Source organism: Corvus hawaiiensis, chromosome 4, assembly GCF_020740725.1.
Source record: "Corvus hawaiiensis isolate bCorHaw1 chromosome 4, bCorHaw1.pri.cur, whole genome shotgun sequence".
In the NCBI taxonomy this organism is placed as follows: Eukaryota; Metazoa; Chordata; class Aves; order Passeriformes; family Corvidae; genus Corvus; species Corvus hawaiiensis.
In genome coordinates this window covers 13,428,697-13,449,549 of record NC_063216.1, presented here as the reverse complement: position 1 = coordinate 13,449,549, position 20,853 = coordinate 13,428,697, and the positions used below count along the sequence as shown (strand labels likewise).

The 20,853-nt window shown below is 44.6% G+C and overlaps 1 protein-coding gene across 3 annotated transcripts in view; it reads right to left on the bottom strand.

Moving 5' to 3' along the window:
* Window positions 1-19,716, bottom strand: part of PPARA (peroxisome proliferator activated receptor alpha) — a 40,937-nt gene extending 21,221 nt beyond the window's left edge. The window contains exons 1-3 of one of the 3 annotated variants that reach the window (XM_048300880.1): window positions 19,630-19,716; window positions 19,268-19,429; window positions 16,867-16,989 (exon numbers count right to left, since the gene is read on the bottom strand). The gene's annotated coding sequence lies outside the window, so the exon portion shown is untranslated. Of the gene's footprint in view, window positions 1-16,866; window positions 16,990-19,267; window positions 19,567-19,629 lie in introns of those variants that run through there. The other 2 variants (XM_048300881.1, XM_048300879.1) reach the window with 2 other exon arrangements.
* Window positions 19,717-20,853: the final 1,137 nt, after the last annotated feature.

Genomic DNA, 20,853 nt, shown 5'->3' with positions numbered 1-20,853 from the left:
CAACCAGTTCTTTGGGCCCACCCCACCAATTTTTGAAGGGTTTAGATTTCCTCTGGGTACCAAGCAACTGGTGCTGGTAGGCCTACTCTATTTAGCACTCAGGGATAAGTTGGGATTGGTTTGGATAACTACCCAGACACCAGCCCCAGAGACTAGAGATCCCACCCCAGAGCCTGATCCTGCCCCAGAACCTGACACAGCCCCAGACACAAGAGATCACAGCCTGATACTGCCCAGCAGCCGACCTCAGAAATGGACTACCCCAACTGGGTGGGGGTACTGGTGAAGGGGATGCAAGAGATGCGCCAGGAGATACACCAAGTGCTAAGGGAATACACCTCCTCAGCTAGTGAAAAACCCTCTCCCTGACCCAAAGAGGGTGAGTCCGATGGTGCAGCAGTGGAACCCACGGATGTTACAACCGTCCAGGTTTCAGCTGAACCACAAGGACAACCGCAGCCAGCAGCAGTCGCCCCTGTGCAAAGGAGGAAGTATAAGACCAAATCAGTACGACCAGTTAATGATGATGGGGAACCAGGGCCCTCACAACCAGCAGGAGAGTCAGAGCCGGAAACCATCACTGAGTCCCTGTCATAAGACAGTCTCCGTAATATGCGAAAAGACATTGCGCGAAGGGGGCGTGAGCCTTATACCACCTGGCTGCTTCAGGTTTGGGACCTTATGGGCACAGGTGTGCAACTAGATAGTGGTGAGGCAAGGTATCTGGGATCGTTGACCCAGGACCCAGGTGTGGACAAGATATTTGTGAGGGAGCCAGGGCCCCTTTCTCTCTGGGAGTGGCTCTTAATGAGTGTGAGAGAAAGGTTCGTTCACAAAGAGAGAATGCAGGAGTGTCATCATAGAATGCAGTGGAAGACACTCGAGGAAGGGATCCAGCAGCTAAGAGAGGTGGCAATATTAGAGGTACTCTTTGGGAAGGATGGACAGCATGATAATGACCCCGATAAGGTCAGGTGCACAGGACAGATGATGTGGAACCTGGCAAAGCTAGGGCCACTGCAATACACCACCTTCATTGCAATGATTGATGCTGACAATAACCGAGAAACAGTGGGCTCTTTCGCCAACAGGCTCAGGAATTATGACAGTATGGTCAATGGCCCGCTGAAAGCTCATGTCTCTGCTGTGGTCAAGGACCTCAAAGAGGAGATGAAGGAGATGAAGAAGGAAATGAGGGAGGAGATGAAGGAGGAGATGAGGAAGATCAGTGTGGCACCAGTGCGAGTCACAGGCCCCCAAGTCAGAGCCCGTCGTCCCCCAGCTAGAGAGAGAGGGTACACCCCACGAGCTGAGCTGTGGTTTTTCCTGTGTGAGCATGGAGAAGACATGAGAAGGTGGGATGGGAAACCCACCTCTGTCCTGGCAGCAAGGGTGCATGAACTCAAGGAGGGAGGCACTAACCAAGGGGGTTCCTCTAAGGTGAAAGTAGCCTCAGCCTCCCGTGACCGAGCTGCCAGGTATTACAAAAGGGAGGATGGTATGTCGGATCCCCTTGAAGGTACCTCGAGCATGTACGCCCAGGGAAAGAATGATAACCAGGGCTAGAGGGGCCCTGCCTGTAGCCAGGGAGAGGCACGGGAGAAACGGGTTTTCTGGACGGTGTGAATTCGATGGCCTGGCACATCAGAGCCACAAAAATATGATGCGTTGGTTGATACTGGGGCACAATGTACTTTAATGCCATCGGGACATGTGGGGGCAGAACCTGTATCCATTGTTGGGGTGACCGGGGGATGACAGCAGATGACCCTTTTGGAAGCTGAGGTGAGCCTGACTGGGAAGGAGTGGCAAAAACATCCGATTGTGACTGGCCCAGAGGCCCCATGTATTCTGGGCATAGACTTCCTCCGGAATGGCTATTACAAAGACCCAAAAGGACTCAGGTGGGCATTTGGGATTGCTGCTGTGGAGGCAGAGGGCATTAGGCAATTGAACACCCTGCCTGGACTATCAGAGAATCCTTCTGCCGTTGGGTTCCTGAAAGTGGAAGAGCAACGAGTGCCAATTGCCACCTCGACAGTGCACCACCGGCAGTATCGGACAAATCGGGATGCTGTGATCCCCATCCACAAGATGATCTGCGAGCTAGAGAGCCAAGGGGTGGTCAGCAAGACCCACTCACCCTTCAACAGCCCCATCTGGCCTGTGCGCAAGTCTGACGGGGAATGGAGATTGACTGTGGACTATCGTGGCTTGAATGAAGTGACTCCACCATTGAGCACTGCTGTGCTGGACATGTTGGAGCTCCAGTACGAGCTGGAGTCCAAAGCAGCAAAGTGGTACACCACTATTGACACTGCTAATGCATTTTTCTCCATTCCTCTGGCAGCAGAGTGCAGGCCTCAGTTTGCCTTCACATGGAGGGGCGTGCAGTACACCTGGAACTGACTGCCCCAGGGGTGGAAGCACAGTCCCACCATCTGTCATGGACTGATCCAGGCTGCACTGGAAGAGGGTGAGGCCCCAGAACATCTGCAGTACACTGATGACATCATTGTGTGGGGGAACACAGCATCGGAGGTATTTGGGAAAGGAGAAAAGATCATCCAGATTCTCCTGGAAGCTGGTTTCGCCATCAAGAAGAGCAAAGTCAAGGGACCTGCCCGAGAGATCCAGTTCCTGGGAGTAAAGTGGCAAGATAGACGATGTCAGATTCCCACTGAGGTCATCAATAAGATCACAGCAATGTCTCCACCGACCAACAAGAAGGAAACACAAGCTTTCCTAGGTGCCATAGGTTTCTGGAGAATGCACATTCCCAAGTACAGCCAGATCGTGAGCCCTCTCTACCTGGTTACTCGCAAGAAGAACAATTTCCACTGGGGCCCAGAACAGCAGCAAGCCTTCGCCCAGATCAAACAGGAAATTGCTCACGCCGTAGCCCTTGGCCCAGTCAGGACAGGACCAGAGGTGAAGAACGTGCTCTACTCTGCAGCCGGGAACAATGGTCTGTCCTGGAGCCTCTGGCAGAAGGTGCCTGGTGAGACTCGGGGCCGACCACTGGGATTCTGGAGCCGAAGCTACAGAGGGTCCGAAGCCAACTACACTCCCACAGAGAAAGAAATCTTGGCAGCTTATAAAGGAGCCCAAGCTGCCTCAGAAGTAATTGGCACAGAGGCACAACTCCTCCTGGCACCCCGACAACCGGTGCTGGGGTGGATGTTCAAAAGAAAGGTTCCTTCTAAGCATCAAGCCACCAATGTTACTTAGAGCAAATAGATTGCCCTCATCATGCAGCACGCCCTAATTGGAAACCCAGGTCGCCCTGGGATCTTGGAAATAATTACGAACTGGCTGGAAGGTGAGACTTTTGGGTTATCTTCTGAAGAAGAAGAAGAGCAAGTGACATGTGCCAAGGAAGCCCCACCATATAATGAGCTACCAGAGAGTGAAGGACAATATGCTCTCTTCACTGATGGTTCCTGCTGAATTGTAGGCGCTAGCCGGAAATTAAAAGCCGCTGTATGGAGCCCCACACGACAAGTTGCACAGGCCACTGAAGGAGAAGGTGGACCGAGCCAATTTGCTGAGCTCAAAGCTGTCCAATTAGCTCTGGACATAGCTGAAAGAGAGAAGTGGCCAAAGCTCTACCTCTACACTGATTCATGGATGGTAGCCAATGCTCTGTGGGGTTGGCTGGAAAGGTGGAATAAGGCAAACTGGCAGCGTAGAAGAAAACCAATCTGGGCTGCTGAGGAGTGGAAAGGCATTGCCACTCGGGTAGAGAAGCTATCCGTGAAGGTCCGTCATGTAGATGCTCACGTCCCCAAGAGCCGGGCTAACGAAGAACATCGTAACAACAAACAGGTAGATCAGGCTGCGAAAATAGAGGTGTCCCAGATAGACTTGGATTGGCAACATAGAGGAGAGTTGTTTCTAGCTTGATGAGCCGATGATGCCTCAGGCCATCAGGGCAGAGATGCCACCTATAAGTAGGCATGAGATCAAGGGGTAGATCTAACCATGGACAGTATCTCCCAGGTTATCCATGACTGTGAGACATGCACTGCGATCAAGCAGGCCAAGCGGGTGAAGCCTCTGTGGTATGGTGGGCGATGGTCCAAATACAAGTATGGGGAGGCCTGGCAGATTGATTACATCACACTGCCTCAAACCCACCAAGGCAAGCGCTGTGTGCTCACAATGGTAGAAGCCACCACTGGGTGGCTGGAGACCTACCCTGTGCCTCACGCTACTGCCCGGAACACCATCCTGGGCCTTGAAAAGCAAGTCCTTTGGAGGCATGGTACCCCTGAGAGAATTGAGTCTGACAGTGGGACTCATTTCAAGAACAGCCTTATAAACACCTGGGCTAGAGAACATGGCATTGAGTGGGTGTACCACATCCCTTACTATGCACCAGCAGCTGGGAAGGTTGAGCGGTGTAATGGACTGCTTAAAACCACCTTGAAGGCACTGGGTGGGGGGACTTTCAAAAACTGGGAGGTGCATTTAGCAAGAGCCACCTGGTTAGTTAACACCTGAGGCTCCACCAACCGAGCAGGCCATGCCCAATCCGAACCCCTACAAACAACAGATGGGGATAAGGTTCCAGTGGTGCACATGAAAGGTATGCTTGGAAAAACTGGGTTAAGTCTGCCTTGAACAAAGACAAACCCATCCGTGGGGTTGTTTTTGCTCAGGGATCAGGTTGCACCTGGTGGGTGATGCAAAAGGATGGAAAGACCCGATGCATACCTCAGGAGGACCTTGTTTTAGGGTGAACTACCCATGGCTCTGTACTTGTATCAGTATCTGCATGTATATATGTATATAATTCAGGTGATGCATGTATTTATATGGTTAAAAAAGTTAAGTTTCATGTAACATGTTAGTATAGGAAAAATTCGGGGTAGATAATGTTGGGGTTTTAGGAGTTCTCCTGGGTTTTTTTTCTGTTAAAAGAATTTTCCCCATACGTGTTGCTAGGGGGACAAATTTAAGAAAAACAAAAGAGCTAGCCATTGGGGGAGGGGTGCATCTGGCTACTCTTTTGTTTCACCTGGGTGTGTGGGCAGTCAGTTCCTGGTGTTTGGATGGAGAGGGAGGCTGCTTTCTTGGGCTGCTTTTCCTTCTGCCACAGAAACCCCGGGATCCCAAGCCCACCTTCCCTGCCCCACTGGGAGCCGGGCTGTGGCTGCCCTGCCCCCGCTGTTGCTTCGAGCCTTCGCTGCATTGTAGCCCTGCTCGCCCTGCCTGCCCAGACCTCCAGGGGGTTCCCACCACAGCTCCGCAGTTTAAATACATCTCTGTATTTAAATACAGACATTTAAATACATACGTCTGCCACCCAGGATTTGTGCTCATCCCTGCCGTTCCAGCCTGCTGTTCCAGCCTGCTGTTCCTGAGAGTCCGGCCGGACACCGCGATCGGCTGCCCAGGGGGTTTGTGAAGCTCCTTTGTTCCATCCCTCCCCGGGATCCCAGGGCACCGGTGCCGCGTGCTCCCCGAGCTCGCTCCGGAGCGCCCCCTGCAGCCGCGGGGGAACCATCGCACCTGCCCTGCTCACCGGGAGCCGCCAGCGCCCCTGCCGGATGCGAGCGGAACTGCACCCGAGGGGAAAGGGCCTGACAGCCGAGAAGGCTGGGACTGGGTTTGTGTTTGCTGTTACTGCCATAGTTATTGCTGGTTGTTTGACTGGTTATACACATATAGATATAATAGTAAAGAACTGTTATTCCTATTTCTCATATCTTTGTCTAAAAGCCCCTTAATTTCAAAATTATAATAACTCGGAGGGAACGGGGGTCACATCTGCCATTCCAAGGGAGGCTCCTGCCTTCCTTAGCAGACACCTGTCTTTCAAACCATGACACCCACCCAGAAAAAATTCATATTTCTTCCCTTTACTCAGCCATACTCCAACATACCATACGCAACTTGTAAATATTCTTGCTTTTAAAAGAAATCAAAATTCACACACCCTAATTTTGAAAATTGATAGCACAGCTATAAAGTTAGGATCTTAAAAGTCATGTAAGGAAAAATTCTATGCAACCTTGATTCCGGTTCTCTTCCCAGCCCCATGGCAGGGGAGTGAGCAAGTGGGGCTTGGTTGCCTCCTGGGGTTAAGCCATGACAAAGCGGTACAAACAACATAGGAATGGTTTTTTTGTTTTCTATTACTCAGCCAAACTCAAGGAGAAGTTACTGAGCTCAGAAGCTGCGTTTCTTTGGTCCCCAGATTTTCTGTCCCACTGGATTTTAAATGACATTGGCTAGTGTATATTACAGGTTGATGTCTCTGAACAGGACCACTCACCCTCCTTTTAAATGTGACCTTCCTGCTTTAAACTATTCAGCTGCTTTCTAGACCTTCAAGATTATATATCTGCAATTTCCTCCAATGCTTTCTTTTGCTTATTAAACACATTTATTATACACTAAATAGTTTTAAAAATTGTTTGTTTTGCCAAGATTACTGTTTAAGAAATAACTAGTAACAGGACAGCAACAAAAGTATTCAGGAGATAATAAAAGTATTTATTTCAAATATCATACCCTCTCACTTTCACACAACAGATGCAGTTACTAATAGAGAAAAAACTACAAAGCAGAAATTAATTTTCAGCAAACAGAAATAAGAGAAGTAATTCATCTCACCTAACGTCAAACAGCTCACTTAACATGTCTGGGTTGAGTGAAGCTCAATGGAATTTGCAGAGCCATGACTGATCTTTGTGGCCATGATTACACACTAAAAACATGATACTTTTCAATCCGACCACTTCTCTGATCCAGTTCATTGCAAAGCCTTACAAATATTAGTGCTGGCTCAATGGAGAGAGCAGAAGTAAGCAGTTGGAAGACAGATACACATGCTGCATGGCCAAAAAATAACTGCATGTACAGCCTGAATCTCCTCTGTAGAATCCAGTGACTGTATGGACTGGCTGGGTCTGCAAACCAGGCACTTGCACTGCCTGAAGTGAAGAAGCCAATGCGTCTTTGGTCTTCTGTGAGAGGTGAAAACTGCTTTACAGATCAGACAGCACCTCTATAAGGTTAAGGGGTATTACCATCTTTCAGCAGGGCCATGGAACTCTCATGCAGGCTGCTATGTGCACATCCCACAGATACTCACCTTCCAGCAGTAAAACTGCCACTGAAATCCAGTAAATGGAAGATACAGGCATTTACTCTGAGTTGACACAACATGCTCCAATAAATAAATAACAAAAATGAAATTAAAGTTCCAATGCTGGAAACTCAAGCTGAGAGTAAAATCTAGCTCAAAGAAAGACTTCTGCTGCTTGTAAAGAATAAAACAGCATCCTAGCATCAAGTGGCTTTCTAATGGAGAATTTTAAATTCAACAAGCCCCTCAAGATGCTGGTAACTAGGAACTCCGTTCAGAACACTTTATACTTACAATGATTTCATATTAGACCAGAAAATAGATTTTACCATATTTCCTCCACACCATTAGACTAGTCAGCCTCTAGCAGACAGCTCAGCTTCAGATGTAAAGAAAGACAGCTCCTGGTTATCGGCGCAGTAAGATCTGAAGCCTGTGTTTAAAGAAGCCCCTGCAATCCCTTTAACAACAGAAGCCAGATTTGGTTTCATCAGCAACGGGACAGGAAGGTTTTGCAACCTTTGCCTCCAGGCTCCAAAGACAAGACTTACAGGTCTATCATCTCAAGTTTACACCTATCTTCAATCATGCTTGCTTTCTTCCACATAAATGGATATATCAAACATGGCATTACTCAAATTTGCATCAAGGTCCTTCTGATAAAAGGAAAATCCCATATTGTAAAGAGGGGAGATTGAGTTGTTGTTTGAACTGCCTTCAAGCTCAAATAGGTTCAAGTCTGCATAGAATACCAACATGACTTTGAGATTTTTTGGTTGTTGCTTTTTTTTTCTTCTCCTCTAAATGTGAGTTTTCATATCCAAAAAGTAAATGCTTTGAAGGTTTCTGTAATTTGGAATAGGAAGACTTGACTTTTCTGTCTAGTGACTGAAACTAAAGTCAAAAATAGCTGTATGTCAAAGTAAAGCTTTCTTTTAAATCTGTGTCTGCTGAATCCTTTAAAGAACTGTCTACTCAGGACTTCAGTATAAGTCAATAGTAATATAAATTAACAAACTATATACTATACTTAGGGTTATTGAAAAACCTAAAATTTTCTCCCTCACTTTACTATTTTCTTCAATAAGTGTTTTTGGAGGGATCTTTGTTGCTTTGAGTTGTTTGTTTGTTTGTGGGGCTTTGGGGATTTTTTTTTTTTTGGTTGGTTGGTTGCTTTGCATATTTTGAGTTCCTAGGTTTTTGTATTTTTTTAACTATATTATAACCCAGTCTGAAATTTAGATGGTTCCAAACTCAAGCAAGCACTGCCAAAGACTCAAGTGAAAAACTTTATGTTAAGAAAGTCTTTTGTCTTGCTTCAACATTTACAGTCCAGATACATAGAAGGCCTAAAAAGCTCTCAATTTGTAATGCTGTCTGTTTCTGTTTTTATAGTCAAACTGACTACCTATATCTAGTCTAATCTATAGAATCAAGATACTATTGTTAACATGGCTTTACAAAAATCAGCGTGGAAGGCAGTATGAAGGAAGATTATTCAATTTATTACATTAGTTGTTAATGCACTTAAAGCAAATATTCATATTGGAGTTCATAGTATCCAGTATTTTTGAGGCACAACCACTGAAGAAAGTATATTTTATTAAAAAGAGATTCAAAAGGACAATAAGAATTTATTTTCTGCAAGAAACTAAGCCATGGCAACATCTTAGTAAACACTATGTTCTAGAGTAGTCTGTGTTCTCTGCCATGTGCTGCCTTTCAGGTTCACTGCAGTTCCACCAATACTGCTCACGGCTCACCAGAATTTCGAATGAAAACCCCACTCCATTGTTACATTTACAGCTTTACACTTGCAATACACTCCCTCTTTTTCCTTTCCTCTCCCAAATGAAACCCTAAGTTTTGCTCTTTAACCAATCCATTTCACTGTCAGTATCTCTTCAAGTCACTGTCCACTCCAATTATTCAATGCTTGAGGAGGATTCAAAAGATGATGTGTTAATCACAACAGCCATAGCAGTTTGTGCTTCAAAGTTCTACGAGTTCTAAAGCCTTTGTGAAAACACCTGGTAGGCAATGAAGCTGACAGAACATACTGCCACACATGCTGGGTGTGTGTGCTGAACACTGACACGTGGAGACCACAACTGCTGAGAAATGGAGATCTGGTGCATCATTTAAGAGGCTGTTCCCTCTGCATGTACATCAAAAGCTGGGGTTTGATTTATGATTGATATTTGAACCAAGGAGAGGTCACATTCAGACAAACATGACATACATGTATTTGCTATTTGATCCAAGAGCCAAGGTCACGTTCACACAAATGTGTCATCTGAGTATTTGATTTATTTTTATTACCCCGTTGATGAACTTAAAGTTCTTTTACTTTCCTCATGTGTCCCAAAAACTCCTTACCCATTTATTCAGTGTGTCCTAAAAACTCCTTGCCCATTTACCTGGAAGTTGCCAGGTTTTCTAAGTTTTGCGATCCTGTACAAATGTCTGATGAGCTAATTATATAAGCCAAGATTTTGCATTGATTAACAGTTAGGGACACCTTAATTTCAGAGATCAGAGCTCAGATTGAGGCTAAATCTGGTTGCATGGTATGGCCAGAATTAAGAGAATTAAGAAAAAGGAACGAACTAAAAATCCCGCAAAAACTATCTTATGAACTGCATGCACAGATTAGATGTCCTAAGCCATTGTCAGGGGCTTTCTTCTAAAGTTATTATGTAAAAGTAGTTTGAGTGGTGAAGTCAAAGTTGATTACAACATGTACAGCATTTTCCAACAGCCCACACATTTGCCCCAACATGCAACTGGGAACCAGATCCTTAAGTCTAAATTGGGACGCTGCAATTGTTTCCTTATACATGTGATTACTGCATCTCAGATTATGAAAAGCGCCTGCTCAACAATTTTCTAACTGTACCCAGATATTCTACAGAGACCTCATTTGTTGAAGGATACAGGTATCTGAGGGTAACAGGCAAATAGAAATTGCATTTTAGAGTGGTGACTAAATTATTATCTCCAATATAATCAATTTCTGAAGTAAATAAAATGTAAGCCCCTTGCTAAGTCTCCTGCAGAGTACATTTTCACTACATATGGTAAAAATAAACTTCATAAGGTAACAAAGACATCTGTGCAACTGAAATTGTCAATTAAAATTATAATCTAATACACACGGATGTAGTGCAAGGCAAAATTTTTGGCATACTGATGGTGTTGCTACGTAAACCTCTCACTCAGAAGATTTACTTGCTCACATGCTTGATACAAAAACCCAAAACCAAACAAACCCACAAAACCATAACACACATGAATGTTTTGTCAAGAAAAACATCATAACTTTTATAAGCATAATTGTCTAGTAACTCATCCTAACAATGTGAAAATTCAGACATACCATATTTATGAAAAGAAAAAGCCAATTGCCACTAACCTAAAGTCAAACAGACACTTGGATGCACTTTCTGAAACTGGTAATATTTCAACAATCTTTAGGGTTTATGTGTAAGTATGGATAACTTAAAATGTGTTCTTACAAAACAGGATATAAGAATCCCTTTTGTTTTTTATCTGCAGGCCTTTATGTGTGATAGCAAGTGGTATACATTATTGATAACATACTCTTTAGTATGTTATCGTAACAAATATCGTATCTATATTTTATCATAACATGTACCAGTAACATGCTCTTTAGAAATTAGAATCTTAATCAGTCTTTAGCTGAAATTTATCATAAAAGAAGGATAAGAAATAATTACCTAATCTTTTGTTTTCTGAGCATATTTAACCTTCCTGTATTATTTCAACCTTTCTTATTCTTCAAAAGAAGAGCAAAGGATTGTTCCTCTGACATAAATACTTCAACTGAATACAACCTCATTCAAGGCCACGTATTATATTTGACAGACGCCAATTAATTTTGAGTTTATTGACTGGCAATGAAATTTTTGCAGCTGTGCGTGATTTTGCGAGTTTCAATAGCATGATAAAAGCTTGGGAGCACTGAGGCAGTACCCAGATTTGAGAAGTACCATTCGTACAGGTGTTTACTATTGCCCCCTGCCCACAACACCCCTGAAGCACCACAAATGCACTGTGGCTGGTTCAGCCTGAACTCCCTTGTCCTCCTTTGCTGGCTGGCAACCAACAGGCCAAACAGAACAGACAATTGCTGAATTCCTATTGCCTCACTTCCTCAGCAGGGTCAATAATGTGTTTTCCTTTCTTCTTCCCAGTCACCAACTTCCATGAAAATGCCAGAACTTTAATGCCTTTGCAGCCATTACTGCTCTCTCTAATTTGAGAAGACTTGCAGGTTCAGAATTATTGGGTGGGGGCAGAGGACCACAGACCTTACTGCATATATCTGACAGGTAACTAGACCAAAAGAGGTGAGAAAACAAAACTGAAAATTGCTTTCAGTTTTGGGGCATAACTCTTCCAAGACTGATCTGGACATTTGCCTGCACTACCTGCCCCCCCCCCCCCCCCCCCCCCCCCCCTTTTTTTCTTCCCAATTAATTTACGGTATTTATTTTATATTTGCTGGGGTTTGTAGAACACACAAGTGTACAATAGGTGCTTGAAGTTATGTCAATACTTGGATTATTCTAGAGTTTTCTAGGGTCCCTCACTTTGACTCCTAATCACACACTTTATTAAGAAAAAGATAATTGGCTATCCTTGAAATAGTGGTTAAGTATTCACTTTGGCTGAGGATTTCTGACCTGTGAGCAAAAATACTAATTCTTGCAGATATCTTAATGGCAACATTCTTCCTGAATAAAGAGCTATTGTTTTGGAATGAAACTTTCAATCTAAAAGGAGAGGGAAAAAAGAAAAAGCTAAATTAAAATTACCTAATGCAGAAATTTGAAACATTTGTTTAGCACATTGATTTAAGATTGTGAAAAGTGTCATTTGAGTCTTACCTGCCATTTAATGATTAAGCCTTGCAACCCCCCATTTTTAGTCGACTTAGACAGATACAACTTCTCTACCTTACAAACTCCCAAATTTTGCCACCTTGATCTCATTACACGTCCTGCTCAGAAAAACAGAAATAAAAAAGCCCACAACTTTGCATCTGTACTTTTTCCTACCAAAGCTCTCCTACTTAAGACCAGTATTCCTTTAAAAGAGACAAGAAGTCTCTTAGTTTTCTCTTCTCATTTATAGCTTAAACTTCTAGCTTGGGTTCCTTATTGTTTTGGCTCAGGACAAAAGTCCAGTTGCTTTGGTACCTGATACTGCAACTTCTTTCTTCAAAGATCAATAACAACAAAAACATCTTTCTGCCTCAAGAACGCCTCCTTTCAGTCACCAGCACATTCCTGATCCCAAATCTCAGGTTACAGTCCTTTTCAATACTGTTTCAGCTGTCTTATCCCTCTCCTCCATCAGCCATATCATCCAATCCCCAAATCACCACCTTCACCCCCTCGGTCCTCCAGTCTCCTATCTCAGCTCCTCCAGCATCTGCACAGCTGCACCCGCCTCACCATCTGCAACCCATCGCATGATTCATCACCAAACATAACAGACCATGATTATTCACTATTTGAAAAGCTACAGTGGAATTTACATCTGTTTCTGGAAGAGGTTCAAGAAGCCTGAATTCCCCTTCTTAGCAGAGAACACCACCACTGTGTATCTTCAGTGGTTTTATTTCACTGATAAACTTTATGCCCTTGTCCAGACATAGTAACAGGACTTATTTGATAAATTAAATTTAGCTTAACAGAGGGATTTATATCCTTTAAAAAATAATGACCCTCAGTTAGGATATTACAGATTTAGGCCCCTTCTGCTTGCAAGTGTCTTTTTGAAAATTGAGTAATTCCAATGGGTTTTATACTTTATACCAAAGCTTTTATACTCTTCTACCAGCACAAAAAATTCAAATGTCTTCTGTAACTAGCACCTGAAGTTGTGTAGTTTACTTATTCTTTATTGTGCTGCAATTTTACTCATTCGTTACAAGTATTTTTACAAGCTCTTGTTGCTCCGCTGTTACGTTTAAGTCAACAAACAAATGAAACCTGCTAAAAATAAACTAACTTCAATTTAATGTCATGCCACAACGCAGAGTACTCAGAGTGGAATGCGAAACAAAATTCTTTCTGCTGCTGTTTTTTTTTTTGTTGTTGTTGGTTTTGGTTTGGGTTTTTGGTTAAGAAAAAGGCCTTCAGTTTTATTCTGATAATTCAGACATCCCTACCTTTGAAAGTTTTTCTTTGTGATAAATGTATCACACAAAAACAAAGTTTACACTGAATTAGCGTTTCTGACAGGAGCCCTGGCAACAGGCAATTAATCTACATTTTTTGGCAAATGGACATCAAGTACTTGTACATTCAAGCTCCTGACGTGTCAGATAGAGGATATACTGGGGACACATGACTTCACAGCTCTAAATCAGGTCACTCACTACAGGATACAGATCACAAGCCTCACACTCCTGTGAGATCAAAAAGTGGCAAACTATAACCAATTATTTTCCTGCCATGTTTTCCCTGCTCATCCTCTATGACACGAAGGGTACCTGGTGCCCAGCTTAACAGCAATACCAGCACTGCCACCCCACTCCTTTTGACCAAAGAAGCACCTGAGTTGCAGAAAGGTGAAGGAAGAATATGAGTCCAGTGAAACAGCCAGGAAAAGAAAACCTCTTTAAAAAGCCATGTATGTACTTTCATATTCCAGTTTCACTTCACTTGGTAAGGCATTTCAGCTGGCTTGAATGATACTTTGAAAGAGCAGTTATGGGGACACAGCACACAGTCCCTCTCCAGAGCACACCTGAGTTACTGGTTGCAAAATAAAGTTACCTGAAGGGTACCTAGACAAGTCAGCTTGAGTAACGTAACAGCTCCCTCACATCAAAAGGATATCCCTTCAGTAGCTCCTGACACTGCCTGCCCCGCACCTTCCCTCTCCCTCTGCCCTTCCAAGCCACGCTGCTCCCCGGTGCCTGCGCTGGCTCTCTCGCTGCCCGATCCCGCTGGCCACCTCTGGCAGCGGGAATTATCTCCCCAACACCGCTCTGGCCCGCAGCAGCCTGGCACGCTCCCAGGAGAGCGCCCGGCCCAGGGCACTCGTTGCTCTGCGCCTGAGGAGCAGCACGGCTGCGACCCTGCAATCCCGACACTCCGATCCAGCTCTCAGGAACAGTCCCTGGCGAGTTTCATTCCCCAGTGTATACACAACCCCGGTGAAACAATTCTGTTCACTGAATCGGTAGAAGTGTAACGCAGGAAAACCATAAACAGCTATAGAGAGCTGAACAGACCCCTAGAGGGGCAGAAAAAAGACGGAGAGAAACGTGTGGATGGCAGAAGGAAAGCAGGAGCCTAGATCAGATCCAGCCATGCTGTGTAGCCACACTTCTTGCTGTAGCCTGTATTTGCAGGGCTATCAGGAGCCACTGACAGAGGACATCCTATTCTTTTTTGCACTTATGTGTTCATTCATACACACACACCCCCTTGCCATGTAAAAGAGAAATAAAATTAATGATAGCCGCAAATGGAACAATTCTATACTCTTAGAGGGTAATCACTATTACATTTCCACAGGATTTATTACAGGATTTACAATCTTGAGAAAATGCAACTCCTTGTAAATTCTGTTAGAATGACAGCAGCTCAGTATGCTGAAAATCAGGTGCCCAAAACTAGAAAATTTGACAGCTGTTTGAAAATATTGGCCTGTTTATGTACAGTTACATCTGTGTGGCAGCACAGAACAACAGGTACAGCTTAGACGGGTACTAAAGCTGCTACTCGACTTGATCAGACTGGCCTGCTTGACTGCACACAGCATGTCCTTTATCCTGAGCTGGGTAAGAATAGATAAACTTCACTTTATCTCTCTCTCTCTCTCTCTCTCTCTCTCTATATATATATGTATGTATGTAGCTATTTTGTAACCTTCCATTGAAAACTGCCAACAAGCCAACAATACTCACTATGACCTGTGGGCTGCAATTAATTGTGTTTTAATATCAGAGTGTATGAATTAATTGACAGCTGTACTGGAGGATTCCTCAGCCCTGTTGGACAGAATGCCACCTGCCTGCTAATAAACAGTCTCCAAAGCAGTCTCCTGACACAACACCCATCTTCTCCCTCATCCTCCCCCTCAGATCCAACTGGTTCCATAGTATATTCTTCAGCCTTACTACTCCAGTGAACTTTTCCCATACACGTTGAATAAAGATGCCAGAGTTTGGTTTGGTTTTATGGGAGCCTGCCCCATGACTCCAATGTCAAGTATTTTGTACCATTCTTCCTGAAGCAGCAACACTAACAGCAGGTTAGGAAATGTCATCAGTAATTCAAGTCTTCACTTTCAAATCAGTTTTGCAAACAGACAAGAGTTTTTCTTACCTTCTGAACGTTCATGTTCAGTGGTTTGTCCTGTGATTTGTTATTATTTCCCATAAATAATTTTTAAAACAAAACAGGCATGTAGCACTTAATCGTGTAACAAAACAAAACAAAACAAAGAATGGCAATACAAGCCTATGTGCAGGTTACTTAGCTTAACTTACTCAGCGTAACAGTGCTGGATGCATGGATATACACAACAAAACAGTAAGACCTGCCTCCAAACCTTAATCACAGGCCACAGAAGCGTTTCAAATGATCCATTTTATGATTTTTTTTGTTTTAAAATGTAAATAATATTAAGTTATTGTGGTATTATTTTTCCACGTAAAATATATCAAAGTCTAAACTATTCACAACAATAAGTTCTCTCAGCCCCAGGATGTATACACTCACAAATGAGTGTTGAGTTTACTCAACCAGAACACCAAACAGCAGCTCTGGTTTCCTTCTAGGTACTTCTCAACAAAATGAAAACAAACTAACGAGATAAAAAAATATGAAATATGAAAATGCTGGGCTAACCCACTTGCACATGTATTTCAGCGGCCTGGAAACAAATACCAAAGAGCTGTACAACCTCAGTACAACTGTACAACTTCAGCTCACTGCTCTGAGTTCCTCAAGGCAGACACATTTTGGAACAAGTTTCTTTTACTATTTGGAAAGATTTAGTGAATAATTTCTCGGTTTATACAAACCAGTCACGTAACAACTCAAGCCTCAGTCAGGACTAGAATGCCAATGAGTTGTGGTTTATAATTTGTATTAATCTGTGCACGAGAAGTCCTTCACTGGACACAGAAATTACACTTCTTTGATATTTAAAGACACATGCAATGCACTTATAAATAAATATTGTTTCATAAGCAGAAACTATGAGAAGTGGTATGAGGAAGTGGAGTCAGATTTGGCAACATCTCAATGCCCCATGCAATCTGGTCACACAACAATCTCCTCATATCAGTTGAATATCTTTAAAACATGTCAAATATCACACTCTTTGAGAGATTTTAGTTTTATTTAAGTTTTATTTTAGTTTTATAGTGATGATTAAGAGCCTAACCTTACCAGACAAGTACTTTTTAATTCAGTGAAAAATTCAGCCTTCTACTTCATAAAAAGTCATTCAGTATTTAACAGACCTGGTCCTGTGAAATGCTGAGCACTCTACTTCTAAAACATTAGGAATTCAGAATTCTACTGACTAGCACCTAAGACAGCAGTAGATATCAGAACATAAGGAAGTTTTACTTTGTTCTCATGATTATGCTACTACTTTCTGTTTATCAATTATTTCTTGGCACTACATGCTCAAATTTCTTTCCTTGTCATTTGACTATACATTAATCACTTTTCACAGAGATTCTATGCCCAGTCCATGTATGTACTCACCCCATCATGCAGCATCTTGCAAGGCTGAAACAGAAGCTGTTTTCCAGAATCTCTTCCCCTTCCATTTCATGTGCAGATTGGTGATAACAAGCGGTTCTTCATCAATAAAAAGCTGCTGACATTCTTAAAAAAACAAGATCAACAAAATTTCGCAGGGCTTACTATACTGATTTTACATAGCTATGATGTAATATAACTTTAAAAAAAAATTCTTTATGCTTCTTCAGAAAAAAAATTCTTTCATTTTACTTGGGCTAAAATTATTTTTAAATGACTGAGGCTTTCAGTATGTCCCTACTTTTACAGCAGGACCACACTGACATCTAGCTAACTAGGGAATATAACTGGTATATCCCAATGTAATGCTGATATTTTTTTGTTCATACTAAAAGAATTCAAAACCACTCAACTGAGAACACTGTAGTGACAGCCCTGTGCTATTTAAATTATCTGTTATAGAGTAAAATACTTTTACTCCTAAAGAGCATTCTCACAAATGTCCAAGTCTTTCTGTGGACACACATAGAGTAGTTATGGTTTCCAAAGTGCACACACAGTCCCATGAGATGTCTTTCCAACTGACCTTTATTTTGAGGATTTACATCCCAAAGGTAGAGACTTTGTTTTTATATACTTTATAAGACGTATAAAATAAAACCATTCATAGCTAAAAAAACCTAACAAATTAAAGATTCAGAGAGATTTTATAAAAGTGGATTAAAAAAAAAGTTTAAGTTAAAAAATGATGCAAGAAAATATGCTTGCACATTTAATAAACATGAATTCAACTTCATTTATTTTCCAAGACAAGTATGGTGTTCTCCTTTTTTCCCCCTTGCAAAAATATGACATGTGCAACAGAAGCAGAACTCAGAACCCAAATCTTACCGGGAAGGCTATAGAAAAGGAAAGACAAAAATAGAGCTGTTTGCAGCTTTGAAGTACAAGCTGCTTCTAAAAAAATACTAAGAACAGTTATATTTCCTTGCCCACTTTGGGACAACAGTAAGTATTATAATTCATTTTTTAGAACAAGATGAGTATCTCAGGCCATATATCCTGTAGGACATTATTATCCCTTATATTTTTATAAGATTCCACACATAAAATATCAAAAGCATAACAATACGAAATCACAACTGAAGTGTAACCCTTTCTCCATGGTTTAAAATTCATGATACTAAAGACTACAGCATTACCAGAAAATGAAGACACTAAAGAACTACTGAAAAGCAAGTGACAAACCCACAAGGTGTTTCCATTAGGTAGCCAAAACTGCCTATGCACCTGACTGTAGAGGATGACAGCCAATACAAGGCTCCAACAGATTGATTAAGAATGCTTTTTTGGACCATGCTAAGAGTTCCTTCCAAACATGGGAAAAGAGAGCAAGCATGCTGTGGAGTTCCACAAACCTCTCATAAGGTCTGCACACTCTCATCCTTCCGATACACTACATTGCATTACTTGAAATTCCCAAAGTTGCCACTCAAAGTCACTACGAGCCGATGGCCGCTCGGTAGCTCATGCCAGCCAACAAAGGCTATGATACTGGTTTAGGTTTGAGCAGACGTGTGACCACGTCACATGAACCACAACCGCCTCCGTTCCAGCATGAGACCAGGTAGCCAGCCTCAATGCTACATCAACGATTCAGGATTCACAAAGGAAACACTTTTTACAGCTGATCCATTTTGCTGCCTGCAAAGCAAATTTCAAAAGGTGGGCAGTGCCAGATGCCAATGAGAAAGTCTATGCATGTTCTGTAATACAGGGAGCTTGACCACAATTTTCCTTCACAACAAAACTTATGCAACACCTTTATTAATGCAGTACTACTAAGACACCCAGTGCCAAAAGTGCCAAACACTATCATTCCAGATAATCTTGTGTGACGAATCCTGTGCTCATACTACTTCCATCAGAGAGCTTAGGAACAGCTCCCCGTGTCACTGAGTGAGACTGGGCCAATCTTAATATGAATACAAGGCAGCACCTTTTCGCACTCCTTTCCATTGTTAGTTCCGGAATGCTTTTTGAAAAGCAAGTATCCAGCCCCATAGGGACAACCAAGAACTCAGCAAACCACAAAAGCAAACCCCGGAGGCATTCCCACTGACCTGCTCCTCGCTCCCAGGACAGAGGACCCTCCTCTGACCAGCCGACCGGGAATAGCACAACCCGCCTGACTGAGCCAAGCCAAGAGCGGGAACCTCCAAGCACGTACTTTCTGCCTAGTGCCCGAGTTCATTCCAGGTTAAGGGCAATCCAGATGTTCCGTTTAGGAGACATGACAGTTGCCAAACAGCCCCTCGTGTGACAGGGCATTACCCCCTCCTCTGTTCCCACCCCCAGCGCCCTAAAATCCCGCTCCCCCGGGTCTTCCCGAGTGGCTTGTTACCTGCGCCCGCCCGCGCCGGGCCGGCTCTGCCCGTCCCGCAGCCCCTCGGCCCTGTTCCCGCAGCCGGCGGCCGGCGCCGCGCCGAGCGAGCAGCGGGAGCCGCTACAGCATCTCCCCCGGCCGGCTACCTCCTCCTGCTGTCCGCCGCCGCTCCGCCGAGGGCTTCACACCGCGGGGCCAGAGAGATAAGTAATAGCGAATAGCAAGGGAGGGGAGGAGAAGAAAGGACAGGTCATTAGCAAAGCCGCCGCCGCGTTAGCAAGGCGGGGGCGTCACCCAGCCTCGGGCGGGCGCTCCCGCCTCCCCGGCGCCCCGGCCGGGGCACGGGCACCGCGCGGGCGGGGGCGCCCCTAAGGCAGTACCGTGCATCGCTGCCGCGGGCTGCACAGGGCCGGGCCGGGCCGCGTCCCCGACTGCCGGCGGGGAAGGAGCGGGAAGGGAACGGGAGCGGGGAGGGAACGGGAGCGGGGAGGGAACGGGAGCTGGAGCGGGGCGGGAGCGGCCGGTGACAGGTCCCGGAAGTGAGGTCGGCACACACCTCCCGCCGCGGCCGCGCGCCATTGGCGGGGTGGGGGCAGCCCCGCTCCCCTCACATCCCTCGCTGCCCTCACACCCCTCGCTGCCCTTACACCCCTCACTCCGTTCGCTGCCTTCGCACTTCTGACACCCCTCCACTGCTCTCAGACCCCTCACTGCCCTCACTCCTTCACACTCCTCCCACCCCTCACTGCCTTCATTGCCCTCACACCCTTCCACTGCCGTCAGACTCCGCACTGCCCTCACTCCCTTCACACGCCTCAGACCCCTCACTCCCTCCAGTCCCACCGCGCCCCCGCATTTTTACCGGGACACGGGGCTGAGGGGGTCGAGCCTGAGATCCCGGGGCGTTCGGCCAGGGGCGAATAAAGCCCCGCCGGCCGGAGGAGCGGCCCGGCTGCCGCGGGCACGGTGAGCACCGCCTGCCTCAGGGCCGGCTCGGAGGGGCCGTGGCCGTGGCTACCCATCGCTCTACAAAACACTTTTCAAAATCGCATAAATGCGTGTTTGCCTTCACGTTTGCATTCAATTTGGGGAAGAAAAAACCCAACCAACCAATCAAACAAACAAAAAACTCCCCAAAATTTAATCAGAACCCCCACTACTGCGCTCAGTAGTGAATGGCACAGTACTGGGATGGTAAAACAAGACTCACTTCAGATGTTTCCAATGGGAAGTTAAATGAGGCCTAGAAGGGGAAGGAGAGCACTGTTCTGGGGGGTTGGTCTGTACTGCAGTGAGCATCACACTTAATTCCACAAATTTCTCATAAATTTGGGTTAAGCACATGGCCCTGGACACCAGAGCACTCAGTGCAGAAACAACAGTAACAGCAGAAGCTGAAAAGCCCCCTAAGGCATGGCTCAGGACCAGCCAGCAAAAGGCAATATTGACCATGGAAAACAGAAGCTAACTAAAGGCCTCATATTGATTTAAAGCCTTTTCAGACTGTTTCAGACTAGTTCTGGTCACTGTTCGACCTCTCAACCACTAGTGCTGCTCTGAGGTCTGTCCCAAGCTGGGCCAATACCCAATGCCACAAGAGTCAG